Raw genomic sequence first — 13,979 nt, 5'->3', positions numbered from 1 at the left:
TCCCCTGCATCGGCAGGCGGACTCTCAACCACTGCGCCACCAGGGAAGCCCTATTTACTTTTGTAAAAGAGGTGAAGAAAGCTTTCCCAGCAGCCCTCCAAGAGACTTCTTCTCATGCCTTGGTAAGGATTGGGTCCCATGCTGATTCCTAAATCAATCACAGAAAGGCGAGATTACAGTGATGGGTTTAGATCATCTCAACCTTGTCTGCATTTTGAAAGCTGAGAAAAATACTGATCCCTGAGTCTCACCCTCAGAGATCCTGGGATGCAGCCTGGGGCACTGAGAGTTTTAATGGAAAGGCCTCTTGATAAAGATCTTTAAAGGAAAGAAACCTTCAAGACCCAAAGGAATTAATAAGGTACAATAGGTGGTAGAATACATATTTCTAAATGAAGCTTCCCTCATCACAGGTGTCTACTGGTAAGGCAGGCCTAGTCATACCCTTTGCAGAGTCTCTGGAAATGTTAGCATCACCACTTTCAAGGCTTCACAGGGATTTGTCAGCAGGGCCTGTGCCATGTGGCCCAGAGACCTGCATAAACATGAAAGTCTGGCCCCTTTGGTGATTTGGCCTCGTACTGACTCCCATGTACCATCTGACTACATCTGTGAAGCTGCACGGTCTCCTGAGCATGTTGAGCAGGTGCGTGTGGGCTGAAGTCCAGGTCCTCTATGCTGCCAAGTCCTTCACTCTGGCTCCAGGCTGCATCCCTTTGAGGTGATGTGTGGGACGATGAGGCTTTTGTGGAGAGTGACAAATGTGAACCTTTTAATCGCCTCAACTTTCTATCTAGAATGATGGTTTGGGGCTTATTTATAACAACTGAAAGAAGAAATTAAAAATAAAATTTAAAACACGTGGCACTCTGTATAGTCCTTTATTTAGATTCTCTTCTCGTGATACCATTATGTCTACTGTTTAATTTGTAGTTCAAAATATGGAAAATTTTCTAATGTTTTATTTCAAAGACTCACAATAATGTAATAGGGAATATCTCAGTGTTTTCACATAGTAAAAAATACTAGGTCAGGAGGTGTTCTGGAGGACTCTTTCCTGAATACCTAATCAAAATCCTTAGATGTCCAGTTCTAGGTACTCATGATTTCTGAAGTTTTAGAGTAATGAGCCCTTAATTTTAAAAAATCCATAGTTCTGACTTGCTTCAATTAGACGTCCAAGGACAGAGAGCCTCCCAAGAAAAAAAGCAGAAATAACCAGATAACAGTTTTCTTGCTAATCCGGAGCTTCCTGATAACCAATTGTTTTTTCTTGGATATCAGGAAAGACAACCATTATAATCTGCTTCATTGGTACAGATCACATTGTACAGGTACCTCCTTTGAATTCTTCCATCATATCTCTGAGCAGGCATTGTGTCACATATTTTACATGCAGTATCTCATTATTCTGCACCATGGTCCAACCAAGTTAGTCACCATTCTGTCCTTGTTGGAGATGAAGAAATAGTAAAGCAACTCGCCCAGGGTCACCCAGCTAGTGGTGGGAGAACCAGGATTTGAATTCAAGTAGGTTTAACTTGGAAACTCTACTCAAATGGGTCTAACTTGGACACCACCACTTCATTAGGTGGTGTGTGTATAAAAATAATAAGAGAAAGTAAATGTGTAAATTGTTGAAATGCTGCCAATATTGGCCTACTTAATATTTGAATTATAGTTTAAGAATATTGTTTAAAACTTAACGAATTTTAAAATACATTGGGATTATGAAGGGATGTAATTATTGCTGGCTAATACAATAATAATAACACCAGAAGCTAAAATTAATTGTGTACTTACTATGAGCAAGGTATTATGCTAAGTACCTTGCATAATGATGATAATTATAATAAATAATATAATAAAAATGATAAATAATAATAAAAGCAAGAACTGTAAGACTATTACTACTGCTAGTAAGGGCAAATAATAATTAAAACGCTGTGTCCCAGCTACTTTTCTAGGTACTTCACATGGAGTGTCTGGATCCTCACAACAACCATATAAGGTAGGTTTTCATTATCACCACCGTTGTCTTTATTTATTTTTTAAAGAGTTTTTTGATGTAGACCATTTTTTAAAAGTCTTTATGGAATTTGTTACAGCATGGCTTCTGTTTTATGTTTTGGTTTTTTGGCTGCGAGGCATGTGGGATCTTAACTCCCTAACCAGGGATCGAACCCACACCCCCTGCTCTGGAAGGTGAAGTCCTAACCAGGTCAAGAACTTTCCTCAAGATCACCCAGTTAGTAGGAAGCAAAGCTGAAATTTGGACCTCAGCCATTTGATTCTAAAGTCATGGATTTTACTACCAGATGTGGTCATTTAAACAAAATAATGTTTCTTTAAAATCACCTCTGATCTCTTTCAGTGAATTGGATTTAAGAATAGGCATTGTTGTGGAGTAACACCCTAGGTTCAATATTATATAGCATATATGTATAAAGTTAAAGAGGCAAATTGCCTAAGTTAGATTCTTAAAAGTCTCTTCTAAATTGAGTACCTTGTTTTCAATGTTCTGTCTCTTTTGGACAGGTTCACATGAAGTAATTAGGTGGATTCTGCCTTTTGACCTTTTGGAGAATCTTTTTTCAGATTTAATGAAGTTTTGAAAATACAATAAACTTTCTAGTGCAGAAAACTGAAGTCTTTCTTTAGAATCAACTGACAAAATCTAGAATAACACCTTTTATTATTATGTGAGACTGCAATTCTTCAATTTGTAAATTTGAGTGTTTCATTAAGTGAGTTTTAGATTTTATGGACTTATAGATTTGGAGTGTCCCTAGAGTTTATAAATGTGTGTACCATGTTTCTGGCATTCTCATAATTTACTGCCACAGATGGGAATGTGTGAGATTGTAGGGTTTCTTTTATATCTACCAGCCTCCTACAGATTTGCAGGATGGACCTAAATGCCCATCATGAGGACAGCCAGCCTCTCTACTTTAGGAAAAGGCTACTCAGGTGCTTCTATTTGTTGGCAATGGTGATTCAACTAAGTTCAACGTGGAACCTTTGCGTTCATCGTGTTAAACTGTATCAGTGATGCAAGGGTGGGGCTTGGATCCTACCCTCAAGCGACTCACTCCACTGATTAGGTGGAAACATACATGACCCGCACTAACACAAGACAGGCGACTATCCATATTGTTAATGGCCAAGCAAACCAAAGCGCTATGTGGATACGTGGTTGGAAGAGTTCACTTCTGATTGAGAGGGATTCTGAGAGATGTTTTAAAAGAATTTGAACTGTTTTTTTTTTTTTTTTCCTTTCTGGCCATGCTTTGAGGCTTGTGGGATCTCAGTTCCCCGACCAGGTATCGAACTTGTGCCTTGTGCGGTGGAAATGCAGAGTTCTAACCACTGGACTGCCAGGGAATTCCCTGAACTGAGTTTTAAAAGATATGCAGGATCTTAAGATTGGCGTATAGGAGGAAAAATCATTGTGTAGCAAGAGTACAAGCTTTGGAATCAGATAGGCCAGGCTGAGAATAGTGGCCCAAGCTCTTGACTCTGTTAACACTGGGAAAGTTACATCACCTTTCCTACCTCAGTTTTCTCACCTGCAAAATGAAGATAATAATATCTGCTTCAGAGAGTTTGTCTGAGGATTAAGTAAGAACCTGAAAGAAACCCCTATCATAGCGCCTCGGATGTTACAGGTACTGGGTGAACTGTGCATGAATGCATGTTCACACACACATACTCAAGAAATAATATTCTCATGTGAATATAAGTTGTCACATTTTCAGTATTTTATTATAAAATTGCTAATCGATCGTCAGAAATTGAATGAATTTTGTTCAGTTATTAGCTACTTCTCCTTGCCCCTTAGGTAATTCTTATGCAGTTTGCCAATCTTGCTTTGCTATCCATATAAGAGATCCTACATTTTTCTACAAATTATGGTTTTTAAGAAAAAGAGGGAGTTCTGAGCTGAATACGGCAGAAAGGTCAACAACAGGCACAGCACTTTTACACATTTTGGGGCCTATTTCCTATGTAATGAAAAGCAGAAGGTAAACTCTACTTTGTTGAATGACTTTTTTTTTTTAATGAACCAAACTATTATTGTAAATCATTATAATGAGTTTTTGTGAATGACCCTTGTTATCATAGATCTTTTATTTAAATTATTTATTTATTTTTGGCTGTGTTGGGTCTTTGCTTCTGTGTGAAGGCTTTCTCTAGTTGTGGCAAGCGGGGGCCACTCTTCATCGCGGTGCACGGGCCTCTCACTGTCGCGGCCTCTCTTGTTGCGGAGCACAAGCTCCAAATGCGCAGGCTCAGTAGTTGTGGCTCACGGGCCTAGTTGCTCCGCGGCATGTGGGATCTTCCCAGACCAGGGCTCGAACCCGTGTCCCCTGCATTGGCAGGCAGATTCTCAACCACTGCGTCACTAGGGAAGCCCTGCTGAATGACCTTTTATGTGGGAGACAGATACTGTTCTTACTGAGAAGAGGAAGCAGGCGCTGACCTGTGAATTAGGATGGTCCCCTAATGGTACGCAGAGTGGGGGGGTGAGTCCACCAGGAAGCAGCCCCAGGTGGAGTAAATGATGACAGGGAACGCGGATGCTCTCTTCTCCGAGCCCTCATTCGCAGACTGAAGGAACCTTGCCTTTTACATTAAACCAGGACATTAACCAGGAGGTCTGCCCGAAGAGGAATAGTTTCCGTCTCTGTCTCTGTGCAGATCTTTCCAGAGTAAGGCCCCGGGAGCCCTGACTCATCTACTCGAGTGAGTGGAAACGTGGCACAGTGCCCAGAAATTGGGGCAGAGCCTTTGGATGTGGACGTGGGTTTTTCAGTATATTTTTTTCTCCTGGCATCATAGCCTGATTTATGGAAAACAAATAGGAAGTTGCCCCTGAATTTAGATTTTCCAGTTGAGGAATCAATTCCGAGAGAAATATACATATTCATTTTGTCTTAATGAAGAATTTGCTCTGAGTAATATTGGGTGACATGTAGGTTACTAGTATTCCATTCAATTATCTGTTTAAAAAGCACTACTAATTTATCACTGTTAGATTATATATATATATGTATGTATATATATATTAGGAACAGTTATATTAAATAATCTATACTGAAAATGTTCTATTAAGAATTCTTTAATCATAATCATATTAATTAATCTTAATTTAATTATTAATATTAATTGTTAACATTATTAAATATTGTTAAACATTATTTAATATTTATTTAATGTTAATATTCATTAGTAACATTAAATAAATATTGATATTTGATTAATATTAATAACTTCTTATTTAATCATAATTATATCAATGTTAATGATCCCTCTGATCAGAAAGTGATTCAATATTTTAAGTGACATACATTTAAAAGTATTTCACTTGTAGATGTTCAGATACCAACTATGATGTGTAACGGAGAAATTTTTAAACATGCAATTTGTAAATTAGAAAGTATCTGTATTCTAAAAGTAATTACACTAAATAAGGATTTCTCTTCAATAGTTAACATCGTGGGATTTTAAATTTATTATTATTGAGGGCTTTACGTGAATCATTTATTTAGTAGAAACAAAATTTTTAAAATGTTAACATTAAAAAAAAAGGAATTAGAACAGCCTTGGTGGAAATTCTTAACAACAGTTTGCTCTCAGATGTAAATCTTGATGTTATGACATTATTGTGCCCCATTTTATTAAAAAGATCATATTTTGGAGTCCACAAAAAGTGCTCAAAAAGGTTTTAAAACTTATTTAAGATGAAAAATAAGGCTCTGTCATAAAATCTGTGGTCCTGGGGTCAGTGAAGACATTTTTATTGTTTATAGAATCATAGGGTTTCTTTTTTAAATGATGCCATGGATAGTATTTATATACTGTTGTTTTTTTAGTGAACCTGTTGTTAAACTGTTTGCCAATTTCTCCACAAAAGAGAAGCTATCATTTACTGTTTCCTAATTCAAACATGGAAATTTTAGTGAATACTGTTAAAGTTAACTACCTATTCCCTATGAGACATACCAAGTTATTTAAAAAATATTGTAAATGTAAATATTGTAAAGTTAAAAAATGCCTACTTTTGTGGGGCTTACATTTAAATTGGGAGAAATGGATAGTAAACAACATAAAAGGCACATAAATTCTGTAGTAAGGGAGAAGGCACCAAGAGCTGTGAAAGAAGGATAAAAGGAAAAATAGGGCCGAGTAAAGGGCATTGGGAGTAAGATTTTCCAGAAAAACAATTTTCAAAAAATTTAAGAAAATTTGCTTGTTTGATACAATAAATAGGATAAAGCAGCTCAAAATGTAGTGGTAGAACTGGTGCTGGTGTATAAGGCAGAAGGGGATAAATAATGCAAAAGAGAAACAATCTTGAAGTTGCTTTTTATGATTCTATGATTTTAAGCTATTCATGAACATTAAATCATTCCTTTATTGGATACTTTCTCTATTCCAGGCCCTGTAAGGGAACAGGGTAAGTGGTTATAGGCTGCTTCCAAAAGAGGATATCAGATTATTCATAATTCCTGCTGTGTACATTTTAGAGGTAAATGTGAGATAAATTTCATATGTATTGATACATAAAGACTGTAGATGTAGAGATATTCATTGCATCAGTGTTTGCAATGGTGAAAACTGGAAACAGACTAGAAGTCTATCAATGGAGGAAGGAATAGGTAAATTATAGCTGCAGTTGGAACTTATGCAGCAGTTAGAATATTGAGGTAGGATTATATGTATTGTCATGGAAAACTCTTCAAAACATTGCTAAGTTTTGAAGAAAAGGAGTTTCAAGGTGATATATCTAGAAAGCTGGTTTTGAATTCAAACAATTCAAACACATCAAAACTATATGTTTTGGTATGTATATATGTATGTATGTATGGTAGGGTAGATCACTTTATTTTTCCCGACTCTTCCCTCCATCTCTGTAGTAGAATTGAATGTCAACATCTTTTTATATGAAATGCTGACATGTCATATACTAAATTCCTATAGTTAATTGTGCCTGTATATCTCTGCCCAATGTCTTGCATGGCCATATAATTTGTCTTGATTAATGGAATGTTAGGGGTCATGATGTAAGCAGAAGCTTTAAATGTGCTTGTGGGGTTTTGCCTGATCTCTTGCATGTTTGCTCTCTGCCATGAGAAAAATCAAGTCTTGATAGCTGATAGTCCCAGAGGAAAAACCCTTAGAATGAACCTAAACTGATCTAAGGCCTGAAACAGAGTTGCCCTAGCTGCCTCATAATCCCTCCACCAATAAAAATAAATGTTCTAAGTCACTTGATTTTTGAGGTTGGTTGTTATGCACTATTATTGCATCAGTGGCTAACTAACACAATATGTGAGTGCTTAGAAAAAGATCAGGAACAATAGTCATCAGACTATAATCTTTATTTCCGAGAATTAAAATTGGATGTAAGGAGGAAATTATAATTATTTTCTTATATTGTTGACTTTATTTTAATTTTTAAAATTTAATTTAATTTTTGAGCAGGTAATACATTTTTTGTTTCAAACATCAAAACACTATTAAAAGTATACACTAAGAAGATCAGCTCCCACTTTCTTTTTCATCCACCCCATTTCTGCAAACTATAGGCAATAAATTAGTATATTGTTTTTCTCATAAGAATGCTTAATGACAAATTGAGCAAAAACAAATTTATGTTATTTTCCCCATTTATTACCTATGTTTTGTTCTTGACTTTGCTTTTATTTTGCATTAGTATGTCACAGAGATCTTGTCATTTCAGTACATATACATTTTTCCTTTTTTAACAACTGCATAATATTCCACAGTGTTCCTTAGTTTATTTAACCAGTCCAATATTTGCTGGGCACTTGGATTATTTCTAGGCCTTTTTGTCTACAGACAGCCAACAATGAATACTCTTGTACATATTCTAAAAGTGTAGAATTACCTGCAATATCGTTTTATCTTTTCCTTTCCAACTTCTAAGCATCAGCTATTTTTCTCTTATATAAATATATAGCTGAGCACCTTTAATACAAGGTTAAATAGTAGTGTTGATAGTGGCTATATTTTTCTTATTCATCCAGCACATTTCTTAATTAGGAAAGATGCTGGTGTTTGGGCTGGGCTTACCTAGAAGCATGTCGTATCAGCTGGAATCTTTGCAGTAAACAGTTAAAGGAAAATTATTTCTCTAAGCATAACATTTCTGACACCAGACTGTGTTTTCCACACTAAGCAATTCTGCAATTCTCTGCAGACACCAACTAGCTATCCTACAATTTAATTCAATTCTGACACTAACTACCTGGAATTAGCACAGATCCCCAGGTTAAGGGCTCAGTCCCACAAGACTGCCCTCAACTTCAGATGCCACTTGTAAGTAATGAGCCCCAGGTTACCCGCACTTCTATCCAACCTGACTACAAATTAGGGGTTTCCACCACCCCCTCCTCAGGTCTGAGGAAGAAGCCAGTCGTTTAGTTGTGCCTGTGCAGAATGATGATTGCCTCACCTTTTTCTTATCTCCAGTTAGCTTTCCCCACGCTCGCAATAGGCTCAGCTTTGTCCCAAGTCCCGTACCTTCAGGGAAAGTGGAAAGTGGATTTGAGATTTGTTCTCCCTTCTTCTTGCTTGGCCGCCTTGTGAATAAATCCTTTTTTGCAAATCCTTTCGCTGCAAATTTCGCCATCTCAGCGTTTGGCTTGCGGCGTTGGGCGAATGAACCTGATTCAGTAACAGAAGATGGTATTTAAGGTGAGGATTTCAGCAATTTTGGTGCGTTACTCAGTTTTCCTAGGTCTCTTCCATGTATCCACATTATTAAATTTTTGTTTATCTTCTGTTACTTTGTCTCATGTCAATTTAGTGCTTAGACCAGACAGAAGAACCTAGACGGGCAGAGGAAAATTTCCTCCTCCCTGACAGTATTATAAAGGATACAAATAAACAGTCAAATGAAGAGGATGAAGAGGTACATAACAAGATGAGGTCTGGAAGGGCGTCACGTGTGGGAGCTTCTGTCCTTATGGAATCTGGAGTGCATCACCCTCCTGGCACATGAATGCATTCACCAACTTGGAAACTCTCCAAACCCTGTTATTTAGGGTTTTTATGGAAGTCCCATTACGTAGGCACAGTTGATTAAATCACTGGCCAGGGGTGGTTAACTTGATCCTCCGCCCCTCGCTCCACCCTGGGGATGGGGCGAAAGTCAGTCCTCTAATTACACGGTTGGTTCTTTTGGCAACCAGCCCCCATCCTCCAAGAATCACCTCCTTGGCTTAAACTCAGGTTTAATTAAAAGGGGCTTATTATGCATAACAAAAGATGCTCCTCTCATCCCTCCACTCAAGAAATTCCTAGGGCTTTAGAAGCCCTAGTGCCTGGAACTAGAGACAAAGAATAAATATATTTCTCATTATACTACAATATCCCAACAATTACAATCAAACTAAGTAATTACTAAGAGCTTAATGAAGAGAAACCTTTTATTAAAAAGTGGCAGGACTGCGCTTCCCTGGTGGTGCAGTGGTTGAGAGTCCGCCTGCCGATGCAGGGGACACGGGTTTGTGCCCCAGTCCGGGAAGATCCCACATGCCGTGGAGTGGCTGGGCCCATGAGCCATGGCCGCGGAGCCTGCACGTCCGGAACCTGTGCTCCGCGACGGGAGAGGTCCGCGTATCGCAAAAAAAAAAAAAAAGTGTCAGGACTAAGGAAGCCAAAAAGGGATGGTGATGTTTATGGGACTAACCATGGTGAGGCGGCATTGCCCTTCTTAGGACTGAAGGGGAACTAGGGATCCGAGGCTCTGGGAACAGAGAGCTGCAGGCAAGAGCCTCCTGATAGAAACTGTAGACTTCAGAAAAGAATCACTTTATATACACTCTTTTTAGATTTTTTTTTCCATATAGGCCATTACAAAGTATTGAGTAGAGTTGCCTGTGCTATGCCTAATATGCCTGTGCCTTATTAGTTATCTGTTTTATATATAGTAGTGTGTGTATATGTCAGTCCCAATCTCCCAATTTATCCCTCTCCCACCTTACCTCCTGGGAACCATAAGTTTTTTTTCTACATCTGTGACTCTATTTCTGTTTGTAGGTAAGTTCATTTGTACTGTTTTTTAGATTCCACATCTAAGTGATATCATTTGATATTTGTCTTTCTCTGTCTGACTTACTTCACTCAGTATGACAATCTCTCAGTCCATCCATGTAGCTGCAAATGGCATTATTTCATTCTTTTTTATGGCTGAGTAGTATTCCATTGTATATATGTACCACACCTCCTCTATCCATTCCTCTGTTGATGGACATTTAGGTTGCTTCTGTGTCCTGGCTATTGTAAATAGTGCTGCAGTGAACATTGGGGTGCATGTATCTTTTCAAATTATGGTTTCCTCTGGATATATGCCCAGGAGTGGGATTGCTGGATCATATGGTAGCGCTAGTTTTAGTTTTTTAGGGAACCCCCATACTGTTCTCCATAGTGGCTGTACCAATTTACATTTCCACCAACAGTGTAGGAAGGTTCCCTTTTCTCCACACCCTCTCCAGCATTTATTGTTTGTAGATTTTTTGATGATGGCCATTCAGTCCTGTGTGAGGTGATACCTCATTGTAGTTTTGATTTGAATTTCTCTAATAATTAGTGATGTAGAGCATCTTTTCAAGTGCTTTTTAGGCATCTGTATGTCTTCTTTGGAGAAATGTCTATTTAGATCTTCTGCCCATTTTTTGATTGAGTTGTTTGTTTTTTTGATATTGAGCTGCATGAGCTGTTTGTATATTTTGGAGATTAATCCCTTGTCAGTTGTTTCATTTGCAAATATTTTCTACCATTCTGAGGGTTGTCTTTCGTTTTGTTTATGGTTTCCTTTGCTGTGCAAAAGCTTTTAAGTTTAATGAGGTCCCATTTATTTATTTTTGTTTTTATTTTCATTACTCTAGGAGGTGGATCAAAAAAGAACTTGCTGAGATTTATGTCAGAGAGGGTTCTGCCTATGTTTTCCTCTGTTTTATAGTATCTGGCTTTACATTCACTTTGCTGTACACCTGAAACTAACACAACATTGTAAATCAATTATACTCCAATAAAAATTAAAAACAAAATAAAACAAGCAACAAAACCTGACAACAACAAAAAAGAAAAAAATACAACTGTATTAAAAAAAAAAAAAAGAATAATTTTAACCTTGCAATCTCCTCTAATTGGCTTACCCCAAATAGAAACTTGTGGTTTGCAATGACTCAGACCGTATGAGCGAGCCTGCCAGGACACGAAGGAAAAGTGAATCTAGAGGGGCCAAACAGAGACCATCAGCACACATATTAAGGAAGTGACCACTGAATCCCTTTTTATTAAATGTTTTTAAGTTTAAGAATGAAGTTGAATTAAGTATCTTTTCACTATCCATGGAGATGATCATAGGATTTCCTTTGTAGACCATAAATAAAATAAGTTCTATGAAGATAATTTATTCGTTTTAATATTGAGCAATCTTTCCATGCCTAAATTAACAGTATGTCTAAAGTTTTATCTCACGTCTTTTTAAACTTCACACAAATAGAATAATAAAATATGTACTCTAATTTGTGTGGCTTCTTTTGCTCAACATTTTGGGATTCATCCATGTGTATATGTATACACACATAAGTATTTTACTTTGTGACTATTCATTCTACTGATTCTACTGTTGAATATTTGGGTTATTCTAGTTTTGCTATTAAAAATATTGCTGCTGTGAGCATGCTTATACACATTTCTTGATGTACATATGTACACATTTCTATTTACCTAGGAATAGAATTGCTGGGTTATTAGGTATGCTTATTTTAAGCTTTACAAGATACTGCTAAACAGTCTTCCAAAGTAATTGTACCACTTTACACTTCCATCAGCAATGTAGATTTCCAATTGCTCCATGTTCTTGATAACTCTTTAGTTTTAGCCATTCTAGTGGATGTTTAATGGTATCTCAATGTGGTTTTATTTTAATTTACTTCTGTCTAATGAGGACAAATATCTTATATGTGTATTGGACTTATGGAAATCTTCTTTTCTGCAGTGACCAAGTTATTGGCTAATTTTTTCTTGGAATTTTTTTTCTAATTTAATTTTATGATTTCTTTATATATTCTGGATATGAGTCCTCTGTCAGGTACATGTGTTTTAATTATATTTTCTTACACTATAGCTTGTCTCTTTGCATTCTTAATAATGCCTTTTGACGAATAAAATTCTTAATTTTTATGTGGGCTAGTTAAGCAGTGTTTTCCAATATGGCTACTTTTTTTTGTTTCCTACAGATTTTGCTTATCCAGAGTTCCTGAAGATAAGAATTATTCTGTTTTCTTTTAGAATTTCACTCCAATATTATATGTCCAATAGTTCTATGTAGTGACTAGCTACATATAGCTAAATTTAAACTTGAATTAATTAAATTTAGATTACATTAAATTAAAAACTCAGTCTATCCATTGCACTAGACACATCTCAAATGCTCAGTAGCCACAGGTAGCTTAGTAGCTACCTTGTTGGACACAGCAAATACAGACTATTTTCATGATCACAGACATATCTATAGGACTATGCTGTTCTAGAAGCTTTAGTGATTTATTGTTTACTTTTAGATCTATGATCCATTCGGAATAAATTTTTTTATCAAGGTATAACTGATATATATCATATTAGTTTCAAGCATACAACACAATGATTCAGTATTTGTATATATTACAAACTGATAACCATGATAAATCTAGTTAGTATCTGTCACCACTTATAGTTACAAATTTTTTTCTTATGAGGAGAACTTTTAATATCTCTTGGCAACTTTCAGATATGCAATACAGTGTCATTAATTGTAGTCACCATGCTCTACATTATTCCCCCATGCTTTATTTATTTTTTAAACTATAGTGATTAGCTTTTGCTATGTAACGAACCATCCCAAAACATAGTAGCTTAAAACAGTAACCATTTCATTTAGCTCACACTTAATACTATTTGGCATCTGTGGTTGTTTCTGTCTCCTCATCTATAAAAATGTAGCTTAAAGATATCTGAATACATATTTTTATGTTCATGTGTATGTTATTTAGGCAGAAAAAATGGGAAGATGAAGCATTAAGCTCCTGTCATATTCCTATAGGAACTAGAACTCCATGTATTTGATTTTTAACAGTGAGAATTAATCATAAATTATTTATACAATTAAGAAAAAGAGACTACGAACCGCAACTTAGGAGCCCGCCTGCCGCAACTAAGACCTAGCGCAACCAGATAAATAAATAAATATTAAAAAAAAAAAAAAGGAAAAGGAAAGGAGAAAAAATAAATTGCTTTATTTCTTAAGCTTTTGTTTCGAAAAGAAGCAGGCATACTTATAGGTATGCTGTGATCTGGCACTTAGCCAAATCTTTAAAACAGCATTTATGTTAAAAACTGATAGGAACATAAATAAACAGTATTGATTGACCATAATACAGACTGTCCCCAATATAGACTCTTGTTGCCAAGTAGTCGTGTTTACAAAAAACTCCCAACCATTCTGATTACTTTGGAGACTTTTAAAGATTGTTTCACTTTAAGAATCTTCTTAATTTAAAACTCTTAGTTTTCTCTTTAACATATTTTCTCTTTGTTTTATCTTTAGTGCATTTCAATTTTTTTCCCCTAAAGTGTAACTAATACCTTTTATAGTAACATTTATGGTTGTCTAGAGCATTATGGTATGATTTTGAGGCAAAAGTTTACATTTTCCTTGGTTCACTTTCAAATTGATAAAACTTATAAGTTGGTTTCAGTGTGGAACCCAGATAGAAATCCAGTGATTAATCCCTGCCTTCTACTTGATGAACTCCTGTAGAGAGCAAAGGATAACTTGTTAGTCACTTAGAAATACATCAGACTAGTTAAAGCCCATGCAGTCCCGAACTGTTCAGAATTTCCAAAGTTACCCATCAGACTTCGAATAAGAGAAAAAGTGACAAGTTGAAGGGGCTAAACAA

The sequence above is a fragment of the Neophocaena asiaeorientalis genome, unplaced genomic scaffold (assembly GCF_003031525.2).
Source record: "Neophocaena asiaeorientalis asiaeorientalis breed wild unplaced genomic scaffold, Neophocaena_asiaeorientalis_V1.1 scaffold326, whole genome shotgun sequence".
NCBI lineage: Eukaryota > Metazoa > Chordata > Mammalia > Artiodactyla > Phocoenidae > Neophocaena > Neophocaena asiaeorientalis.
The sequence above is the reverse complement of the archived record's forward strand: the minus strand, read 5'-3'. Positions refer to the sequence as shown.